Genomic DNA, 23132 nt, shown 5'->3' with positions numbered 1-23132 from the left:
TTGGTCTCGTACCACCTTCCTGGTTTACCTGTTAACTTGGAAAGGAGGGCAGGAAAAAACTGTTTTGCCCGCTCTTCCCTTCTGGAAGTCAACCACTCTGAAAAGGTCTTTAAGGCCTTTTTCATGCAAAGAGCAGGGCGCATCTTGACGAAGGAAGACGACTTGTGAGCTTTTGTGTTCGACATCAAAGATCCTGGTGAAGGAGGGTCAGCAGGATGAAGGGAGTCTCCGAACTCCTTGAGCAGCAAAAGAGAGAGCCTCTTGTAGTCAGAAACTGCTACATCTACGGGCTCCTCCTCTTCCGATACCTGTTCCAACGGATCCACTGAAGGAGACCGTTTGGGAGTGATCGGGCTCTTCCCGGGAGAAGAACTCCTTTCCCGAGAAGGGGAGCGCTGAACGTTCGAACTTCTATACGAAGAGTGCGGCTCCTGTCTGTCCGAAACACTCTTGCGCCTACTAGACTCTTGTTGTCTAGGCCCTTGCGGTTCGCCAGGCTCGCGGCGCTTGATAGGCTCCTGGCGCCCTGATTCAGGGCGCTTGAAAAGATCCCCGCGTCCTGATTCCTGACGCTTAACAGGCTCTTGGTGCCCTAACTCTTGACGCCTAACGTACTCCTGGCGTCCTGCCTCCTGGCGTCCTGACTCCTGGCGCCCTGACTCCTGGCGCCCTGACTCATGGCATCCTGACTCCTGGCGCCCTGACTGCTGGCGTCCTGACTCATGGCGTCCTGATTCCTGCCTTCTAGCAGAATCCTGACGTCCTGAATCCTGTGGTCTGAGAGGCTCTTGACGCCCTTTCTTGCGTCTCGCTGCCTCTTTGCGCCTGCCTGGCTCCTGGTCCTGTAGACCCAAAGGATCCTGATACTTAAATCGGTTTAGTCTATCTTCCGGTTCCTTGAATCTAAACCGATCGAGACTTCTGCTCGATTCGCGGCGTCTCATAGGAGAGAGGCTACGATCTTCCTGTCTACCAGGATTCAAAGCCTTACCCGTCATAGGGCGCTTTGGAGAAGAAAGCCTATAGGGCGAAAGAACTCTCCTCTCAGGAGAACAACTCCTATCGGACGAGTCTCTCGACGATGGCGATAAACGCCCTGGAGATTGTGAGGGTTCTCTCCTATACGAAGAGGGGCACTTAGCGGAACTCTTAACAGGGAGCGAAACATCTTTCCTCCTTGTCGAATCCTTAGCAAAGGAGCCTACTAAAGAGGCTAACTGCTCTTGCAGATTAATCAAAAACTTCTTCGTAGGATCCTGAAGAGAGGGCTCCTCTTGTCTCGTCTTCTTAGGCACCGAAGGCCAATTCTCGGGAAAACGCTATGGGCTGGAATCAGCCGCGTCTCCATTTAGGCGCCTTCCAGGCTCTCTTCAAAGAGCGCGAAAGAGAGCCGAACTCCATCCTCGTTTATGAGAGGAAGAGTTTCTGAGGCCGAAAAACACTCCCTTAGACGCCTTTTCTGCGGCAATCCGAGGCAGCCTGGGACTTTACAACAGGATCTGCCGAAGGGACGCCTGACCGTTGGGGATGTTCTGCATCCTCCCTGCGGCTTTCGACATTCCTCCTCCCCTGGTCCTGGGAGTTTGGAAGCGGTCTAGGCCTAGGAGCAATGAGGAACCGGTCAGACGCCCCCTCCACTGCACTGGGGACACTGCACAAGTCACTATCACCACTCTTACCTTCATTTAGAGCTCGTAACTGAGCTTGAAGTTTCTTGATGGAAGCTTTTACATTTTCCCTCTCTGAAGAAGAGTCTTTGGATTCAGAACAGGGAGAAGCAGCTGAGGCTAAGGGAAAATCGTTAGTAGGAGAGTTAACTTCTTGTTCTAGAGAACAAGATCTACTAGATGACCTAGCTGAAGCCTTCCTTACTCTATCTCTCTCAAGCTTCCTAACATATGAAGATAACTCCTTCCATTCAAGCTCTGTAAGGTTCTCACACTCAACACAGGTATTATTAAAAGAACATTCATTCTCTCTGCATTTAGCGCAAATACTATGAGGATCTACTGCCGATTTCGGCAGCCTAACCTTGCAACCTTCCCTACTACAAACTCTAAACATAGGTGAAGCCTTAGCGTCCGACATCGTGAAAGAGTAGTCAAAACCAAAGTCGAAAAACAGTCCACAATAAGCGTATGCCAAGCCAGAGAAAAAACAGAATACGTCACCAAAAAACCAATCCAAATTCTCGGCAAACGAGTAGAAATCCAAGATGGAGGAACGAACAATAGGTGTTGTCCGTTCAACCGACAGAGAAATTATATGCCTTAGAAAACGGGAATGGTTCTAGACCCCGCCACCCAGCGGCGGGAATGGTGGATCACCTGACCTACCTGTCGCGTGTGCCGCGAGTTTTGAAATTCTGTCGGGACGACCGAGTCTATAGCTAAGTATATATCTGCTAGGTAAGTTTTCATGTACAAAAATACAATTTTCGACAAATTGTTATTTGTTCCGATACATAATACAAAGCATCGGTCCTTTAACAATAGGAAGACTCACTTCTTGGTGGGAGGAATATGAGTCAATGAACAGACTGGTGTTCGTCCAACCTTGGTTCCCTCCCTGGTCATAAGAGCAGAGGGAGGGATCCTAGCCTCTGCCCAATGATCGGGGTATGTACCGCAGGATCAATGGTCAGACCTCTGGACCCAAGTAATAAGAGGGAGGCCAGCATACCTCTTAAAACTAGCAAGCAAGAACTTGTTCCTATTGCAAGAGGCAATATGAAGTCATGGGTTCGTCTCTTGTTGGCTTCCACTTCCCCCCCCCCTTGTTGGGGGAAGTGGTGGAAAATCACTCCTATCCCTAATGAAAGGGATAGGATGGAGCTCGGTCGAGTAACTTACCTGCATCGGTCTCCTGTTCCAGCGTAGTGACGACCGCGTCCCTCTGCCCACAGGTAGAGGGGGAGAAAAAGATGGGGAAGAGAAGCCAGTCACACTCTCATTCACTCATCCATTCATGCAGTCACACACAAGGATGCGATGCTGTTCTGTCCGCTCAGGTGATGGGTAAGCTACACAACCTGTTGAGCAGCCACCACGGGTCCCAAGGAAAAAGTGTCCAAGGACCTGTGGGCTATATCCCAAAGGTAGAAGGAGGTGAAGGTGGTCTGGTTGGTCCAGACCCCGGCCTTCAGGACCTGCGGCCCGGAGAAGTTCTTGCGGAACGCAAGGGAAGGACCAGTGCCTCTGACTTCGTGGGCTCTCGGACGAAGGGTATGGATGTCGTAGCTACCATCAGCTTCATACACCTTCCTGATCACCTCACGCAGCCAGAAAGAAAGTGTGTTCTTAGATACTTCTTTCTTGGTCACCCCGGTGCTAACGAAGAGGTGTCGACACTCAGGCCTGAGGTGCCGAGTTCTCTTCAGATAGCGCCGTAGCGCCCTCACAGGACAAAGCAGCATCTCATCCGCATCGTTGTCGGTGAAGTCCAATAGGGAGGGGATCGTGAATGACTCGAACCGGTCGTCAGGGACCGAAGGATTCTGAGTCTTCGCTACGAAGTTCGGGACGAAATCGAGCGTCACAGATCCCCATCCCCTGGTATGCTTGACGTCGAAGGAAAGACCAAGAAGTTCCCTCCCCTACTCTCTTTGCCCCAATGCCAAGGGCCAGCAAGAAGAGGGTCTTGAGGGTCAGATCCCTGTCTGACGACTCTCGGAGTGGCTCGAAGGGGCTTCGAGTCGGACTCCTAAGGACGAGAGTCACATCCCACCCCGGGGGCCTGAGTTCCCTGGGTGGGCAAGACCTCTCGAAGCTTCTCATTAGCAGGGAGATCTCAAACGAGTTCGAAATATCCACTCCCCTCAGTTTCAGGACTAGGGCCAAGGCGGCCCTGTATCCTTTGACTGTGGGGACGGAGAGGAGCTTCTCTCGGCGAAGAAGAACGAGGAAATCCACTACCTGATGAAGAGTGGCTCTGAGAGGAGATAGACCCCGTCTACGACACCAACCACAGAAGACGGCCCACTTTCCCTGGTACACAGCTGCAGAGGACTGTCTGATGTACCCAGCCATCTCTGTTGCTGCTCGGCGAGAAAAGCCTGTCGCTCGCAAGAGATGGTGGATAACAGCCAGCCGTGAAGACGAAGGAACTGGACTGACTGGTGGTACCGCTCCACGTGTGGCTGGACGAGAAAGTTGTGCCAAGGGGGAATCTCTCTAAGTTCTCCTGCAAGCAGAGCCAGCAGGTCCGGATACCAAATGGCTGAGGCCTGGGAGCCACCAGGATCATCCTGGAGATTCGGGGTGACCAGCACTCGGCTGATCACCCTTGCGAATCAGGCTGAACGGTGGGGAAAGGCGTAAAAGAAAAGAAGAGGTTGTCCCACGGGTGTTGAAGAGCGTCCTCTGCAGCTGCCCATGGGTCCGGCACAGCTGAGTAGAAAACCTGAAGTTTCCTGTTGTGCCGGGTGGCGAACAGATCTACAACTGGACCCCCCCCCACAGGTTGAAGAGCCTTTCCGCCACGTCTGGGTGTAGGGACCATTCGGTCCCTATCACCTGATCCTGACTGCTGAGCTTGTCTGCTACTACATTCCTCTTGCCTGTAATGTAGCAGGCTGACAGCTCTACTGAGTGAGCCACGGCCCACTCGTGCACCTGCAACGTCAACTGGTGCAACGGGAGGGACACTAGGCACCCCTGTTTGTTGACGTATGCCACTACTGTGGTGTTGTCGCACATCAACACCACCGAGTGTCCCATCAGACGGTCCTGGAACTCTTGGAGAGCGAGAAACGCTGCCTTGAGCTCTAGGACGTTGATGTGAAGGTGATTGTCGTGACGGTCCCCACATGCCTGCAGCCAGCAACTCCTCCAGGTGTGCGCCCATCCCTCGGTTGACACGTCTGAAAATAGCAAAATCTCTGGGGGGGAGTGCGGAGAGGCACTCCTCTTACGAGGTTCCTGTCATCCAGCCACCAGGTTAGGTCCTGCCTCATCTCCTCCGTGAGGGACACGGGGAAGTACGGCGGGTCTCTTGCCTGTGACCAACTCTCCTTTAGTCTCCACTGGAATTGAATTGAATTTATAAAATTTGTGGCCATTTGCCACGCGCCGGAGCCAAAGGCCATTCAGCGCATATATATCAACGGGATATATTTACTAATAGAAGATACACTTATATAATTAAATCAAATGATTAAAACCAAATTCAAAATTAAATACTCAATTAAATATCATAAAAACAAATGGATTTGGATTTCCTTAAGAAATTTAAAAATCTCCTCTGTGGGAGCACCCTCTCCTAAAATATCTGACAAAGGTTTGTTGGTGAAACCAAACCGACGTCTATGATTAAAATAAAGAGGACAGTCAACAAATATATGCCTCACTGTAATGCCAACATTACAATTGGAGCATTGAGGAACCTGCCTCTCTGCTCCACTAGTTAAAAGATACCGGTGAGTTAAAAAAGTATGCCCTATACGCAGGCGTGTTAAAACTATACTAGATCTTCTATCCATCCCAACAGAAGGTGACCAGGGATGAACAGAAGGTCTGATCGATTTCAGCTTTAAATTACTATTCAAGTTGGACCAGTGATTCTGCCACTTAGTCCTACAAAATGATTTAATAAAAAGTTTAAAATCTTCACAGGGAACCCTCACAGAGTGGGAAGCCCCGGGAGGAAGCTGCCTGCTTAGCGGCTGTATCAGCCAGCTCGTTACCACGAATTCCCACATGCGAGGGAACCCAACAAAACTTCACACCGATGCGTTTTCGAGAATGCAGGAGGACCAGCCAATCCTGCACCTCTTGGACGAGTTGATTAGATGGCGTCAACTTCTGGAGTGCAGCTAGGGAGCTCTGGGAATCACAATAAATAATATAAGTCCCCAGTGCTACCTGTACTAAAAATAAATTTCAAAACGCTAAAAATAGCAAAAATCTCTGCATTAAAATTGAGAATTTTAATAGGGAGGCTTTTTGTAATTGTTCTCTCACCGACGATGACAGAACATCCAACTCCATTTGCTGCTTGATTTTGATCCATCTGTATATACAGCAATCGAGTTACTATGCTCAGAAACATGGGCCAAGAAGCTACTTTTAAGCTGAACACTTGAGCTGATCTTTTTGTTGTCTCTAACTTGGCAAATATCTAAAGGAGGCCTACACCAAGGAGGGAATTTAGAATGTAGTTTCCATAACCAGTGGAGGAATAAGGCCTACCTCTCTCGCACTTATGTTTAATCTAACTTCAAGGGGCTTAGGCAATGTAGGTTTAGTTGGTGCTCTGTCAACAGGATGTTTTATATACTTAAAATTTGGATTAGATTGAGAGGTTAGTGCTCTTGACAAATATCGGAGACCTTGTTCTCCCTCCGAATGAAAATGAGAGGAGAAAAATGATATTGTTAAACTACAATAAAGTTTTGTACATACTTACCTGGCAGCAGATATACTTAGCTATAGTCTCCGACGTTCCGACAGAATTTCAAATCTCGCGGCACACGCGACAGGTAGGTCAGGTGGTCTACCTTACCCGCCGCTGGGTGGCGGGCGTATGAACCAATCTATCTCTCCAGCCAGATTTTTTTCTCTTTCACCTGTCTCCTGAGGGGAGGCTGGGTGGGCCATTAGACGTATATATCTGCCAGGTAAGTATGTACAAAACTTTATTGTAGTTTAACATATCATTTTTGTACATGAACTTCCCTGCCAGATATATACTTAGCTGATTGGCACCCTTGTGGAGGTGGGTAAGAGACAGCTAAAGTAATAAGGAGAGATAAGAAACAACTGATGTTGTAGGATATAAATAACCTTGGTTCTTACCTGTTCAGGCAGAAGACTTCATTGATATTATCTCTGAGTCTGCGTTGCCTGGAGAGCTACAGCGTAGGACGTGACCTGATGCTGAAAGACTCTCGGATCTACCACTGGGATATGTGATCCCTTTGTGTGGTAGAATCCAAGTCGGATCCTGTTAAAGGGAGTTCGTCCCTATCTTAACAGGTCCTAACCACTACTACTGCAAGGAGCCACACTCATCAGACCACCTAACCAAACTACTAAAGATTAGTATTACGACCTAAAGAGATGCCTTCATGCATCCTCTTTAAGGCAACCAACAACAACAAATACAAGGGGGGAAAAATTTATACTACTAAAACAGGATGAGTTCCAGCTCCCTGCCCAGCACTGAATCCGCAGATACGTACGGGCCCAAGGCGAAGCATTTTTCGTAAGTGATTCTCACATCACGTAAGTAGTGGTTCGCGAACACTGACTGACATCTCCAGAATGTTGTCTCCATCAGATTTTCGCACGGACATATTCTTGTTGAAAGCAAGAGAAGTTGCTATGGCTCTTACTTCGTGTGCTTTCACTTTAAGAAGCCTAAGAGTTCTTCTCTGCAGGATCCGTGTGCTTCTTTGATGAGGCTTCTCAAGAAGAAGGACAATGCGTTTCTTCGACAATGGACGAGTAGGCTCTTTTACTGAACACCACAGTACCTCTCGGTTGGCTTTCAGTTGCTCTTTTCTTCTAAGGTAGTATTTCACCTTCTCACTGGGCAAAGAGTTTCTCGGGTTCGGTTCTTCTCCTACCAAAGAAGATAATCCCACGAATCTCGAAGTTCTTGGGCCATGGACTTGATGGGTTCTCATTCTTTGCAAGAAAACCAGGAAGGAAAGAGCAAATGAGAGAGTCCTCCTTAAAACCCACATTACCATCAATCGCCTGAAGCTCACTCACTCTTCTGGCGGAAGCTAGAGCCATCAAAAACAGAGTCTTCCTGTAAGGTCTCTGAATGAGGCTGAATTATTGGGGGTTCAAACCTAGAGGACCCAAGGAATTGAAGGACTACATCCAAATTCCAGCTAGGTGTCTTAGGATACTGCATTTTCGTTGTATTACAAAGACCTAATAAGGTCCTGTAGGTCCTTATCTTCCGATAAGTTGAGGCCCCTGTGGCCTGAGACATTCGCCAACATACTACGATAGCCTTTAATCGTCGAAACGACTAAGCCACATTCTTGTCTTAAGAATAAAAAGAAGTCTGCGATTTGATTCACAGAGGTACTGGAAGAGGAAACGTTATTCCTCTTGCACCATCTTCTGAAAACATCCCACTTCGATTGGTACACTCGTAATGTGGAAGACCTTCTCGCTCTAGCGATTGCCTTAGCAGCTGCTGACGAAAAGCCTTTCGCTCTGACCAGTTTCTGGACAGTCTGAAGCCAGTCAGACTGAGAGCGGGGAAGGTTTTTGTGGTAACCTGTCGAAGTGGGGCTGTCTGAGTAGATCGCTCCTTAGAGGAAGCGATCTTGGAAAATCCACTAGCCATTCCAGCACCTCTGTGAACCATCTTGTGCTGGCCAAAAGGGAAAAGGGAGCTATCAAAGTCATCCTCGCGGAATCTGACTCTGCGAACTTTTTTAAAGTCAACCCCAGAATCTTGAAGGGGGGAAAACGCGTATACATCGAGTCCTTTCCAATCGAGTAGGAGGGGCGTCTATCCCTATTGCTCCTGGATCCGAGATGGGAGAGCAATACAGATCCAGTCTTTTGTTCTTTGCAGTTGCAAACAGGTCTAAGAGAGGCCTCCCACCCCACAACTTCCAAGGCTCTGGCAAACATCTTGGTGCAGAGTCCACTCTGTGGGAAGGACCTGATCTTTCCTGCTGAGGAGATCTGCCCTTACATTCCTTTTCTCCCTGTACGAATCTGGTGAGAAGTTTTATCCCCCTTTCTTCTGTCCACAGAAGAAGATCTCTTGCTGTTTCGTACAGAGAGAAGGAATGCGTCCCCCCCTGTTTCCTGATGTATGCCAGAGCCGTGGTGTTGTTTCCGAGTTTATTTGCACAACTGCTCCTGTCACATCTGACTCGAACTCCTTCAGAGCAAGCCACACGGCTATTAGTTCTTTCCTGTTGTTATGTGCCAGGAAGACTGGTCCCCATCCAGGTTCCTGACACCTCCTTGGTTCCCAGAGTCGCCCCCCAACCTGTTTCCGACGCATCGGAGAACAAACACCAGGCTGGGTTTCTGGGATTGAAAGAAGAGGCAGTCCCTGCGAGAACTTGTCGGGATCCGCCCACCATGCTAACTCCTTCTTGATTTGAAGAGTAATTGACAGGGAGAACTTCAAATCCTGAGAAGGACGACTCCAATTCCGATGAAGAAAGAATTGGAGCGGTCTCAGGTGCAAACCTTCCTAGGGAAACAAATTGCTCCAGTGAGGAGAGCGTCCCCAGCAGACTCATCCACTCCCTCACTGTGCATACTTCTTTCCCTAAGAAGGTTGTTACTTTTTCGAGTCCCCGGGCTATCCTCTCCTGTGACGGAAAAGCCCGAAAACTCAGAGAGTTCATCTGGATCCCCAGATAAACGCACTCTTGAGCGGGAATCAGACTTGACTTCTGCAGATTGACCAGAAGTCCTAAGGAATAAGTCAAATCCAGGGTTTTCTTTCAAGTCCTTCAGACAACGATCTCTGGAATTGGCCCTTATAAGCCAATCGTCGAGATAGAGCGAAATCCTCACACCCTTCCAGGTGAAGCCATTGTGCCACATTCCTCATGATGGCCGTAAAGACTTGGGGGCCGTGGAGAGGCCAAAACACAGGCCCCTGAATTGGAAGATTCTTCCCCCCATCATGAATCTTAGAAACTTCCTCGAGGAAGGATGGATTGGTACGTGGAAGTAAGCGTCCTGTAAGTCCAAGGACACCATCCAGTCCCCTGGACGGAGTGCTGCTAACACCGAGGCAGTGGTCTCCATCGTGAACTTCTTCTTTTCGACGAAGAAGTTCAGGGCGCTTACATCCAACACCGGTCTCCATCCCCCTGAGGATTTGGAACTAGGAACGAGGCGGTTGTAAAAGCCTGCCGAAAAGAGATCTGCCACTAGTTCGATCGCCTCCTTTTCCAGCATCTGGTCTACCGCTAGTCGGAGGGCTTGATTCATGATGGGGTCCCTGTATCTGGCCGTCAACTCCCTCGGGGTATTCGTCAAGGGAGGCCTCGAAAAGAACGGGATTAGATAGCCCTTCCTCAAAATTGACAGGGTCCAGGCATCTGCGTCTTTCTGGGTCAGACTTCTGCAAACTGTAAAAGCCTGGCGCCTACAGTTGTCTGAAGGACTTGAGTCTTACTTGGGAGGTTTGATTGACTTCGTAAAAGTCCTCCCTCTTCTGTTGGTTTCCGACCTCTGAACGAGAGATAGAGGTAGATGCCCTCGAAAGGGTTCCTGAGAGGTCGGCTTAGCTTTCTTTGTCTTAGTCTGGAAGGTAGGCGCGGCTTCCTTGCAGACTGTGCTAGAAGGTCCTGCGTAGCTTTGGCAGAGAGAGCCTTCGAAATGTCTTGAACCAGGTGTTTAGGAAACAGCTGTGTAGAGAGCGGGGCAAAAAGCAAAGACGATCTCTGAGCATGTGAGACCGATTTTGTTAAAAATGAGCAAAATACTGATCTTTTCTTCAAGACCCCTGCTCCAAACAGTGAAGGCTATTTCGCTGGCCCCCATCTCTCAACGTCATTTATCCATACAGGATAAGGACACAATTCAAATCCTCCGGCAGAAAACGTGTCCGTCCTTGAGTTTTCTTGGCTAGGACTCGAGGGACCATCGAGAAAGTTGAAAACTTCCAAGGACTCTAAAAATGCCTTTTGAGAATGTGATCCATTTCATCATTGCCACGTTGTTTCTGGCCGAATTCAAAGCTGATCTTCTAGTGGCGTCTACTAGTGCCGAAAAATCTGCGTCAGCTGAAGACGGAAGGCCAGTCCCAAGGGTTCTCCTGTTCTCATTACCAAAAATCCTGGTCCTTCCTGAAAGCTTCGACGGGAGGGAAGGCAAACATTGTTTTCCCCGCTTCCTCTTTAGTACGCATCCATGAACCGAAACTCTTGAGCGCTTTCTTCATAGAAAGAGTCGGCTTCATTCTCACACACGAAGATCCTTTCGTTGCTTTCGCTGTGGAGAACAACGAGTGTGGAGAAGGAGGAGCAGTAGGGCTCAAAGACTCTCCGAACTCCTGAAGGAGAAGTTCTGTGAGCTTCTTGTACGAAGAAACTGTTGCCGATGTATTAGTTCTTCCTCAGAGGCTTCCTGGGGGCTCTTCTTGAGGAGGAGAACGGGGATGAGGATCCTTATGAGAATCCTTAGATGATTTCCTAGCTGGGGTACAGTGCGATGAAGGAGACAAACGTCTTGAATGAGGAGAAGATTCCAAAGTAGAAAGGCGTACAGGAGAACGACGAGTTGTAAAAGAAGGGCGCTTATCCGAAAATTCTTGTCTAAACTACGCATTCTCTAGAAAGACCACGTCTATCCCTAGGGAAACTACGAGAGGGAGAGCGCCTGCTAAGATCCTGGCGCCGATCGCGAGAGACGGCTACTAGGCGCCGAGCGCCTATCTGTTACAGGGCGCTTAGAGGAATCCTGGCGCCTACCAAGCGGCGAAAACGTTGCTAAAAATAGGGCGCCTTTCAGGAGCAGGGCGCTCGAGAGGCTCTTGATGCCTACGAAGCGGAGAGCGGCTGCTACGCTCCGAGAGCTTAAACGGAACAGGGCGTTCGGCGAGATCTTGGTCCTTACCGAGGGGAGAACGTCTGTAAGGCTCCGAGCGTACCTAACAGAAGCAGGGCGCTTGAGGCGTTCTTGACTTCTAGCAAGAGGAGACCGATGAGGAGTAGGGAGTCCTCGAGAACGAAGAGCGCCTACTAGGAGAACGAATCAAACGAGATCAAGGTGTCTTTCCTCCAGGAGAACACCGCTACAAAAGAATGACGCTTACCAGGAGCAGGGCTCCTACTAGACTCTTGATGTCTTACAGGGGAGGAGCGAACTCCATGCGATGAGCGCCTACCCATCACGTTATCCGACGCCCGACTACAGTAGTCAGGAAGGAGAAGTGCGCCTACTTTCAGAAGGGCATTCCCTAGGTTCTCTGAGAAGACGAGGAGAAGAAAGAAGAGACGGCGACGACGAACCAAGTCTTCTATGACCTGAGCGACTCTCTCTTCTTGCACGAACTCTAGAAGAAGGAGAAACAGAAGGGGCTGAGCGTCTACCCGAGGCAGGAATCCGATTTGAGGAAATATCTTCATAGTCCAAGGAGCGCCTATCCGTCGAATGGCGTCTCGACACCTCCGAGCGGGAGTGGTGTTCCTCTCGTGAAATGTTACGATGAGTAGAAGAATCCTCAAAAGAAGGAGAACGCCGATTACAAGGAGAGCGCTCTTCCGACGAAACGCGCCTCGATCTCTTGATCGGGAGAGACAAATCCTTCCTTCTACGCGTCTCGATGCCAAGGAGTCCGCCAAGGCTGTGATCTGAGCTTGTAGGCCCGCTATACTCGAGAAGGAGAGTCCCCAGGATCTTCTTCCGAAGCAAGCTCAGCGCGAGGCGCGGGAGAAGGAGGGCGATCACCGGATCTCCTAGGCTTCTTTGCTTGCAAGGAAGCTACATCAGAAAAGTCTTCTGGGCTGGACGCTAACGTACTGAAGGAGCCTCCGCAGCCCTCTTCAACGGGCGTGACGCCTCCTTAGAGCTCCACCCACGCTTCGGCGAAGGAGAAGAGGATGACGAAAAAACACTGGCGAAGAATATTCTTCTTCTTACGATCCAAGGCAGCCTGGGAGCGAACTTCAGGATCTGCGAGGGGACGCCTGACCGGTGGGGGCTCTCCCTAGCCCTCCTGCGGCTTTCGACTTTCCTCCTCCACTGGAACTGGGAGTCTGGAAGAGGTCTAGGCTGGAGGCACTAAGGAGCCGTCAGACGCACCCTCCACATCACTGGGTACACTGCACTTATCATCACTGACACTCTTACCTTGCTCAGTACGAAGATTCTTGTCTTCCTTAGAAACACAAGGAAGCTTTTGAGGGCCGCCGCCTCCGAAGACGAATCTACGGCTTCGGTGCGGGGAGCAGGAGCTGAGACCTGGGAGGAAGGTTCTAAAACTACATTAATGTTAGTTTCATTCTCACTCATTCTCGACCTGCTCGAGCTCCTTGAAGAAGCTTTACGTACCCTATCCCTTTCAAGTTTCCTAATATAAGAAGAAAGAGCCTTATATTCATCTTCGTTCAAAACCTCACACTCTTGACACGGGTTACTAAACGAACATTCATTCCCCCTACATTTAAACACAGAAAGTGTGTAGGGTCCACCGCAGCTTTCGGTAACCTCACCTTACATCCATCGGTCACACATACTCTAAACAAAACCGGAGTTTTGGAAACAGAATCAAAATCAGACATTCTACAGGAAAATCCAGCGCAAAGTCAATAACGGTCCACAATAAGCGTATGCCAAGCCAACATAGAGCGAATACGTCACCAAAATGTTCAAATCAATCTCCAGGCAAGCGAGAAATGAAGAATATATCGGAAGAAACGACAACAGTTTGTTATCGCTTCAGCGACAGAAAAAAATCTGGCTGGAGAGATATGGTTCATACGCCCGCCACCCAGCGGCGGGTAAGGTAGACACCTGACCTACCTGTCGCCGTGTGCCGCGAGATTTGAAATTCTGTCGGAAGCGGGAGACTATAGCTAAGTATATACTGGCAGGCAAGTTCATGTACAAAACCAGAGTCTACATAAAGGCTCTCAACAGGAGAACGTTTTTTTTAAAAGCACCTTGTACAATAAAACGCAATGCCATATTGTGTACTACATCCAGCTTACCTAACAAGGTCTTACATGCAGAGCCATAAACCTGAGATCCATAATCAATCTTACTCAAGCATAGTGCCTGATAAATTCTTAATAAAGTAGTACGGTCTGCTCCCAAAATTCAGGTTACTAACAACTTTAAGAATATTGCACGCTGTTTAACATTTACTACAGTCTCATTTATATGTTCACCAAAAGTCAATTTTTTGTCAAAAATAATTCCTAAATATTTGACTTTATCTTCATAAAGCAAGATAGAACCTTCTAAAATAAGGTTGGAATCTCTTTCCCTTCTCGTGTTCTGCAAAAAAAACGTATAGCTTTAGTTTTTTCTGCGGAAAAATTTGAAACCTTTACTATTAGCCCAGGAAGTAGCAGCATTAATTTTGCCAAACTGAATTTTAGTACAAGCTTCAACTGCAGTAGCTCTACTACAGACGATAAACAAAAATAATCATCCGCGAATGCTTGACCAGTTACTCCAACAGGGAGATGTTCAAGTAAACCATTAATGGCAATATTAAAAAAGGTTGGACTAAGCACACTCCCTTGTGGAATACCTTCTTCCTGAAGATACTCTGATGAGAAGGTAGAGCCAATTCTAACTTTAAGGTACCGGTCAGACAGGAAGTCTTTGGCAAAATTAAACATATTGCCACCAATACGCCATTCAACCAGCTGCATTAAAATACCAACCCTCCAAGTAGTATCAAATGCTTTTTCCAGATCAAAGAACACGGCAATTGTTTGATTTTGGACTGCAAAAGCATTCTGAATCTCACGTGTGAGACATAATAAGGGATCCAATGTACTTCTATTCTTGCGAAAGCCAAATTGCCTCTTCGACAACAGGTTCTTTGTTTCTAATAACCATATCAGACGAAAATTCACCATTCGTTCATAAATCTTGAAGACACAGCTGGTAAGAGCAATAGGCCTATAACTTTTGGGATGACTAGGGTCCTTTCCGGGTTTTAAAAAAGGAACTATAACAGAGTTTTTCCACAACTTATATGAAGTCCCTGAGCACCAGAATTCGTTTAAAACATCGACAAAGAATTTTTTTGACTCCAGAGGTAAGTGAGAAATCATTGCATAAATAATATCATCTTCTCCAGGTGATGTTGGAGAGACAAAGATAAGGCACATTCGAATTCGACAATACTAAATGGAAGGTATATTGCCTCAGAATTTGAACAAACAGCTCGGATTAAACTATAGTCATGTTTCTAATATTGCGAAATTCAGGGGAGTAGTGACTGGGGCTTGAAATGCTTGAAAAGTGCCGAGCAAAGGCCTCTGCCACCTCTCTTGCATTCGATATAACTACCAAGTTGATTTTCAAAATAGGTAAAGGAGAAGGGGAAAATTTCCCTAGTAATTTACGGATTCTATCCCAAACCAGAGAAAGTGGCGAGTTATACTTTAGTTCTGATATGTACTTGATGAAGGATTCCCTCCTTGCTTCTTTAAAGACTTGCTTTTGTTTGGCGAGGTTTCTCTTGTATATTATTCTATTAACTAAGACAGGACGCCTTCGATATCGCTTGTAACTGGCTCTTGCAATTTTCCTACTCAAGACACATTTACTATTCCACCAAGGTACCAGTGGACGACGGAGTTTCCCTGATGTTTTAGGAATTGACATCATTGCCCCTCCAATCATTATACTAGCGAGATATTCGTAGGCAGCTGAGGGGCAAGGAAATTCATTGGCCTTACGATTGACTTTGGCAGATTTTTCATACAGCTGCCAATCTGCCTCCTTTATCTTCCACTTGGGTAAAGATGGGGAGGGTGTATTTTGTACATACTTAAGATGGATGGGATAGTGGTCGCTCCCATAGAGATTTTCATCCGCTGACCACTTACTATATCTAAATGTAATGACGACGAAACATATTGTAAGATCAATTGCTGAACTAGAGTTATGGGCTACATCAAACCTTGTAGGAGAACCGTCGTTCATTAAAACTACATCATTGCAATCTATTAATCTTTCAATTATAAGACCACGGTGATCACACCTACCTTCCCCCCACAAAGTATGTTTTGCATTAAAATCCCCCATCAGAATGAAAGGTTGAGGTAGTTGGTCTAAAAGTGATTGCAAATCTTCAACCTCTAATTGTCTTGGATTGCCAGCTCTGTCCACCAATCGAGTTTCTAGGCCAGGTTCTAGATAGAGAGAGCACAGAGTGACCCATTTATTGATGAAAATCTGTGCTGCACAAGCTTGCAGTATGGAGTCTAATTTGATAACTTTTTGTGGTAATGACTTGGCCGCAATAATACATGTACTGCCATGAGAACGTTCACCTACAGGTGGTGGAAATCTGCGAAAAATAAAGTTTTGTCCACAATTAGGAGAAAACATTACCAAGTTTAGTCTCTTGCAAACAAAGGGCAGCTAAATTATGCTCCTTGAAAAGGACCCGGACCTGTTCTCTGTTTGAATGGAAACCTCGTATGTTCCACTGACATAGAGCCATTATTTACTATTAGATTTTTTTTTTTTTTTTTTACTTTTTGGACTTGGATTGGGCTGGTCTGGAAAGACTTGGTCTTGGTCTTTGTTTCATAGAAGAACTTGGCAGATCCTCAAGAGACCTGCTATTTCCTCTCTTGGGAACCCTACTATGGTGTGGGGATATGGTGGAGATGATGAAGGAGTGCGGGGTCTCTTATTTTCTAGAGGCACCGTCTCTGCAGCGTGCACCTGAGCCTTATGAGGTGCACTGATCAAGGTGTCATTCTGGGACATACCCAGATCAGGCAGTGAAGCTGCCTGTGAGGCTTCTACATCAGAAGCCCGAGAGACCTCCCAGAAGCCAGAGGAGGCCCATCGGGAGGGGACAAAGGGGCCTTCTTGGATGAAGAGCGGAGATGCTGAACGTACTTCGAGCTCAGAAGGGGATAGCTGAAGCTTTTGGCTTTGAAGTTGGGCATCCTAGTTTGATCATTTTTATTCGATTTTCCAATTTTCACTACATCACTATATTGAGGTCTTGGGAACAAAAGTCTTTTTGCCAGGCAATACTTAGATGTTCAGCATGAGCTTTCTCTATGGCTGCCACTTCTTTTTTAAATGACTCAAATTCCTTATGCCTTGCATTATGATTTCCCTTACAATTTATACATAATATTGGATTAGAACATTCGCCTTCATGCTTTTTGTAAAGAGCAGGCAGCACATAACTGGTTTCGAGTACACACCTTTGACGAGTGGCCATATCCAAACATATGAAGCATTGGAGTGGTCTATGCTTAAAAGGTCTAACATGAAATCTCTCCTTGTCAACATATACATAATCAGGAACTTCATCATTAGTGAAAGTGAAAATAATCATTCTTGACCTTGGAACCTTGAAAATCTTCCACACTTTATCATCACACATTTCCAGCAATTCCTCGTCAGACAGTTCATATAGGTCTTGACTAAAAACCACTCCCTTAGCATAACTAACTATAGTGTGGTTTGACCTCTTTTATCATATTAGTATTTTTCAGTTTAGAGATCATGTGGCCTTGTCTATAAGACTTTGCATGGACCAAAAAGCTGTTCTTTCCAAATCTAGTAATATCTGAGTTGGTCATTGTTCCTACCAATGTTCTTAAATGTTTCCTGAAGTGGAAAAGATTACAAAAGTCTGATTTTGTTGAAACAATCAGCCACCTGGCAGGTAGAGGTGTCCTCACCTTAAACGTTTCCCATCTGAAGTTTCCCGACTGACTCTAGCTGGATAAAAGGAATCTACTTCAATATTCTGGGCATTTTATGTATTAATACACACTTTAATTTTTCCTTATGTGAACACTTGAAAGCATTCATGGCATTATCTTATGAGTAGTAAACTCAAATCAAACCCTCCAATATGCAAAATCTTCAGTTTCACAATACTTAATAACTTTAATTTCACCATATCTTCCAAACATTTCCATAAATGCAACACAATTTAAATCTGAGGAGAGAGAATCAACATAAAGGATTCTCTCACCACTACTAGAACTTTCCATAGCCACATCCAAGGTCTTGCCATGGGTCGTCTTCTGTACAATTGAATTTTCTATAGGATTGTCCTTGTCCGTGCCAGAGGTCGAAGAGGAGGGTAGTGTCAGGAGGTCGCATTGTCCGGGGGAGTTTATCATAGGGTCGTTATTCATTAATCCTTAAGCAGAAATTTGAAAAACCTACTGCAAATCAGGCAGAAAACCAGGCCCCCCGCACCAACCCCTCTCTCACCAAAGACACTCAGCAGAGACTGACTCCCATATGTCCACTCCCTACCCTACCCCGAAGGGATAGCTCTACCATAACATGAGTGGCTCAAGTGTAAGCAAAACCCGCTTGATAGGACTGAGGGCATAACTAGTATGCAATCATCCCCATTCATGTTACAATAGAGGGCACACCGGAAAGAATGCCGAGAGTCCTACCGTAGAGACTATACCTCCCCGGATTCCGCAGGCAAGTCCCCCATAGGTAGTTCCGCCCCGATGGTTATTGCTATGAAATCATATCAATATCCTCAGGGACCAAACATACTCGAGAGGCGGACCAAACCTCTACAGTCTCGGCCATTTGGATCAAGAAAGAGCCAATGCGCAAGAGCCCAGCCCCTGCCCAACCCGTAAGAAGGTTTCAGTGAAGAAGGGGGGGGACAGCTAGGTTGAGCAACTGAGTTAAAGATAGTAAAAGAGAGGAAACAAATTTAAGTAAGAGGAAAATTGAGACTTTTGGATTCAAACTGGGAGATATTTCTCCCAGTTCGAAAGCCCTCTTGCCCGCTATGCATTTTCAGCAGTCAGCTGAAAATGCATAACTTCGTCAAGGCAGTCTCAAATCAAGAGGGTAGTCTCCACTGGAGAGACCGCAGGTGAAGACGCCCATGAGGGACTAGCTTCTCGAGTGATGACAGGTGGCCGATCACGACTTACCACTGTTGAGCTAGCTGTTCCTGCCGAGACAGGAACTGGTAGGCTGCCTCCCTGAATCTGCTGATCCGTGAGTCTGCGGGGAAGACTCGCCCTGCTACCGTATCGATCAGCATACCCAGGTACTTACTTCCATCTGCTTGGGCTCGAGGATCTGACTTCTCAAAGTTTACCACGATCCCCAGATTGCGGCAGAACTCGAGGAGCCGATCCCTGTCCCGTAGCGAACTAACCAGTCGTCGAGATACCTCAAAAGACGTATCCCTGACGAGTGGGCCCAAGCAGAGTGAACACTCGCGTGAACACCTGTGGGGCGGTTGAGAGACCGAAGCAAAGTGCCCTGAATTGGTACACCGTCCCGTCGAGGATGAAGCGGAGGTACTTCCTGGAGGATTGACGAATGGGTATCTGGAAATAGGCGTCCTTCAAGTCCACCGAAAGCATGAAGTCGTTCTCCCTAATGGAGTCGAGCACTGACCGTGCCGACTCCATCGTGTAACGAGACTGGCGAACGAATCGGTTCAGGGGAGAGAGATCTATCACCAGGTGCCAGCCCCCCGAAGACTTCTCCACCAGGAAAAGACGGCTGTAGAAGCCCGGTGACTGATCCCTGACGATCTCCACAGCTCCTTTGCTAAGCATGGCTTGGACTTCCTGCCAAAGTGCTACGTCCTTTGATGTTCCGGGTATGTAGGTCTGAAGGTGGACCGGGTTGGAGGTGAGGGGTGGCCGAGACTCGAAGGGTAGTAGATACCCCTCCCGAAGGACATCTACTATGCAGGTCTCCGCTCCATAGCGCTGCCATGTTGCCCAATGGCTCGCCAGGCAACCCCCCCCACTTCCGGCAGCAGGTGAGGGGGAACGCCGTCCCTAGTGTTTCCCACCTCTCTTCGACTTCTTCCCAGCTCCCCCTCGTGAGGAGGAGGGCTGGGAGGAGGGCTGGTTACGGTTGCTCCTAGAAGAAGTCAAAGGCAGAGTCTTTCCTCTGGGATTCGACAATGCGATCGTCTTGACCACAGAGGAAGCGCCAACCAAACTCTTGGGCCTGGCCGCAGTAGCTCGAAGCTGCCCAGACGCCTTCGAGACTGCCTGGTGGACGTAACGGTCACTGTCATCAGTGCGCCGTCTTTCCACCGCAGCGTCCACCATCTCTCCTGGGAAGAGAGAGGGGAAACTCCGCACCAGTCAGTTGTGAAGACCCAGAGCCGCCTCACACCCAGCCGCCAAGATCACTCGGGTGAGGACTGCGTCCCTACGCCTCAAAACCAGGTTGGCCCACAGGTTTGCCGTCTGGTGAGCTAGGCAGGAGATGGCTCTACCTCCAGACTGGCAGTCTCACGAAAGCTGGGTCACCTTCAGGAGTGATATTTCCCGAGGTGGCCACAACCTTAGACACTGTGAGGAACCACAGGTCTAACCAGGAGACTCCTTGGAATGCCGCCATGGCGGTCGATTCCAAGGCGAGTGCCTCTTGCTGTGAGAACCATAAGTTCTCCAACAGGAGCTGCTGCAGAGACATCCCCGGAGTTAGCCTAGCTAGCTCCGGGTTAACCTGTTTGGGTGGCATAGGGTCCTCCAATGGCACGTAGAATCTCCTCTGTCGCAGTAGAGGCGGAGGAAGTAGCTTGGAAGACCTGCCAGACTGTAGCGAACCCTCCTGTCCGGAGACGAGAGAGTCCACCTGGCCCAACACTGAGTCGGCAAGAGCCAATCGCGGCAGACCCACCGTCGTCTTGGGTTCCTTCTTAGGACCCCAGAATGACTTGAGCCTGGACGTAGGCTCAGAAGATGGGAGCGGTGATCCTTCCCCGAGGTTGTTGTGCTGATGAATCAGCGCAATAACCTCTGCAAATGACCTCTGGATCTCGGGAGTGACTGCGTCTTGTGGAGTAGGACCGTCAAGTCCCTCCAACAAGAGTGCCTACCGAGACCCTCCTCCTTCAGAAGGAGGAACTGCAACAGACCCCTCCCAGTCTCCTCCGGCCACTTGCGCATACGACCTGGTTGGTCCTAAGACCATGCCAGGCTTGTAGGGCGTCGTGTATCACTCCGGATCGCCTCGCTCTTCCCGGTGTAGCCCGAGGAAGTTGAAGGGATCGGAGAGGCAGACCTGACGCTCCCCCCTCACCCACCGGTAGAACCGGTGTGCTTGGGGGGCTGCAGATGATCACCAAGGTGACGACCGAGCTGCAGGCCTGGTCGCGCGGCTCTCCAGGGAGGAGCAGCTGGACCGAGAACAGCAGCTCCGGTCCTGAGCATCAGAGGAGCTGCTGCTGGTCCCCCTACCCACCCGGTCTCGGTGGGAGCGGCGGTCAGGGGACCGGCAGAGTCCGCTGTCGCAGTGGGAGCGGGGCCTGTCCTCGCGGCGCGTCGAGCCGCTGGGACCAGCCGAAGCCGGTGACGGAGGGGACCTCTTCCTTGCCTCAGCCCGCGGTCGGTCTGGGACCGTCGCATCAACCCTGGGTACCTGCGAATCACTACGAGAGTGGTCGCTGGTCTGGCGGGAGTCACCTGAGCGACTCTCACCAGTCTTCCGCTCCGTGCCTCGTTCCTGGCGCCAAGCGAACTCGGAAGCCTGGACTTTGGCTGCACGGTCATCCACGGGGAACCGCACACCTGGTACCTCTCGTGAACGAGAGGCCGAGACGGAACCTGATGTAGCAGCAGAGCCCCTAGCACCAGGTGAGGAGGTACTGGTGTTAGCCGGTACCCCTCTGGTCCCCGTCTTCTTCTTCCTTGCGGAAGGAGAGACGGGCCCCGCTCCCAAAGGAGCGGGAGGATCAGCGGAAGACCCCCCTGTCCCACCGGAGTGAGACGGGCCCTTAGAAGTTCCCGAAGGAGACTTCTTAGGGGGGGAGGAGGCAGCCTTCTTCTTCCTCGGCTGTGAAGCCTTGGAAGTCGAAGGGGAGGGAAGAGGCGGCAGCAGACGACGACACCTTCCTCCTCTTCCTCTTCTTCTTCGTCAGCTTCCTCGGGACAGTCGTCAGGTCCTCCATCCAGGACAGAGCAGGGGCAGTTGCCGAAGCAACACGGCCTGGCTGCACCTGTTCGGAAGGACCTGCGACTGGAGCAGCAACACCACGTACGGCAGGTACATCAGGCACGGCAGGAGCGGCAGGTACAGTAGGAGGCGGGGCAGCGGCCAGCGACATCCTAGGTACTGGTGGCAGGTCCAGGGGCGAGCTCTTGGGGCACCGGAAGTCGGGGGCTGAGGCGAGAGCGGCGAACCCAGGCGGTGGTGTTACGACCCTCCTCGGAATGCCAGAAAGCGACCTGAACCGCAGCTGAAGGGGTTACCATTGTTATATGCTGTGTATAAACAAAGTGAGGAGGGGCAGCATACCCCGGGGTTGAGACGGTGGTGGTGGTGGTGGTTACCGGACCTTGAGTAACCAGAGCAGAGCCACTCGCCAGGTGATGTAACAGCCCCTGAACACTCGGTGTCCCCTGGAGACCCAGCGAGAACCACACATGGCCGAGGTCGTTACCCGCGGCAGGCGCACCTGAGGAGGCAAAGGTCGGGTTAGTAGGAGGGGTTCCCCCTCGCCCGGGAGGGACAAATCCCACCCCAAGCGAACGGAAGACCCCGAGTACAACTGAATGTCGGGGTGCCTCACCCCCTCCTCCGCGCTCGACGGATCGGGCGAAGAGAAAGAGCGAGAACCCAACCCCCCCGAGAAGGGGAAGGAGCCATAGCGGGAGCCGAGATGGAGGGAGGAAAGACGACGACAGTGTCCGTGACCAAGGGATTAGCCGGAGAACTTTCCAATGACTCCCTGGCAGGCTTACGTCGCTTCCTCCACCCGTCATATCGCACCCACTGCTCCTCCGACCACAAAATACAAATATCACAAGGCTCGGTGCAAGAGCATTTGTGCCCCCGACACCGAGCACACAATTCATGAGGGTCAACCTCCATAAAGGACCGGAAGGCCCCACACTTACGGCCCTCCACACCAGGGCACAGTCTGTGGCTGATGGGGGGGTGAGGGGGTCTCTCTGGCTCTTGGGAATCCATAATCACTTGTAAAATTCACTGAGAATGACATACAAAACACAGATATGTACTTACGAGGCTTTGCACATTCACACTGAGTAAAAGAAAAAGATAAAAAGCCTTCACGAAGTGAAGAAAACAGAGCATACAACTGAAGCGGGCAGAGAGACAAGCAACACGTCCATCCACTAGCGCAGCCGAAAGCAAAGTTACTCCTCTCCTCGCAGTCGAGCTGACCGCCAACTGCCGGACAAGTAGTTAACTACCGAAACCCCTTGTTCGAAGCTTACGACTGGTTCAGCTGCCGCTAAAAACATTCCTATTATTAAAGGACCGAGGGTTTGTATACGTATCGGAACAAACCCCTTTTTAGGGGGGGGAACTTGGTGCCGGAAACTAAGCAAAAAAAACACTAAGAACTATTAGAAAGAAGGGAAGGCATTCTGAACTAAGCGCTAGTGAGTATTTAACATTTGTTTGTATCATGTTTTTGCTCAAAGATCAGTTTTTTCCATGAGTGCCAAAAAAAAACACTTCTTGACCTTTACGGCCGTTTTT

General features: G+C 49.2%; 1 protein-coding gene across 10 annotated transcripts in view; it reads right to left on the bottom strand.

The window, feature by feature from the left end:
- LOC135207203 (differentially expressed in FDCP 8 homolog A-like) overlaps nucleotides 1-23132 on the bottom strand; it is a 227670-nt gene that overhangs the window by 170451 nt on the left and 34087 nt on the right. The gene's annotated exons all lie outside the window — the stretch shown is intronic.

The sequence above is a fragment of the Macrobrachium nipponense genome, chromosome 32, assembly GCF_015104395.2.
Source record: "Macrobrachium nipponense isolate FS-2020 chromosome 32, ASM1510439v2, whole genome shotgun sequence".
Classification (NCBI taxonomy): Eukaryota; Metazoa; Arthropoda; class Malacostraca; order Decapoda; family Palaemonidae; genus Macrobrachium; species Macrobrachium nipponense.
This window is presented reverse-complemented; position numbering and strand designations above follow the sequence as displayed.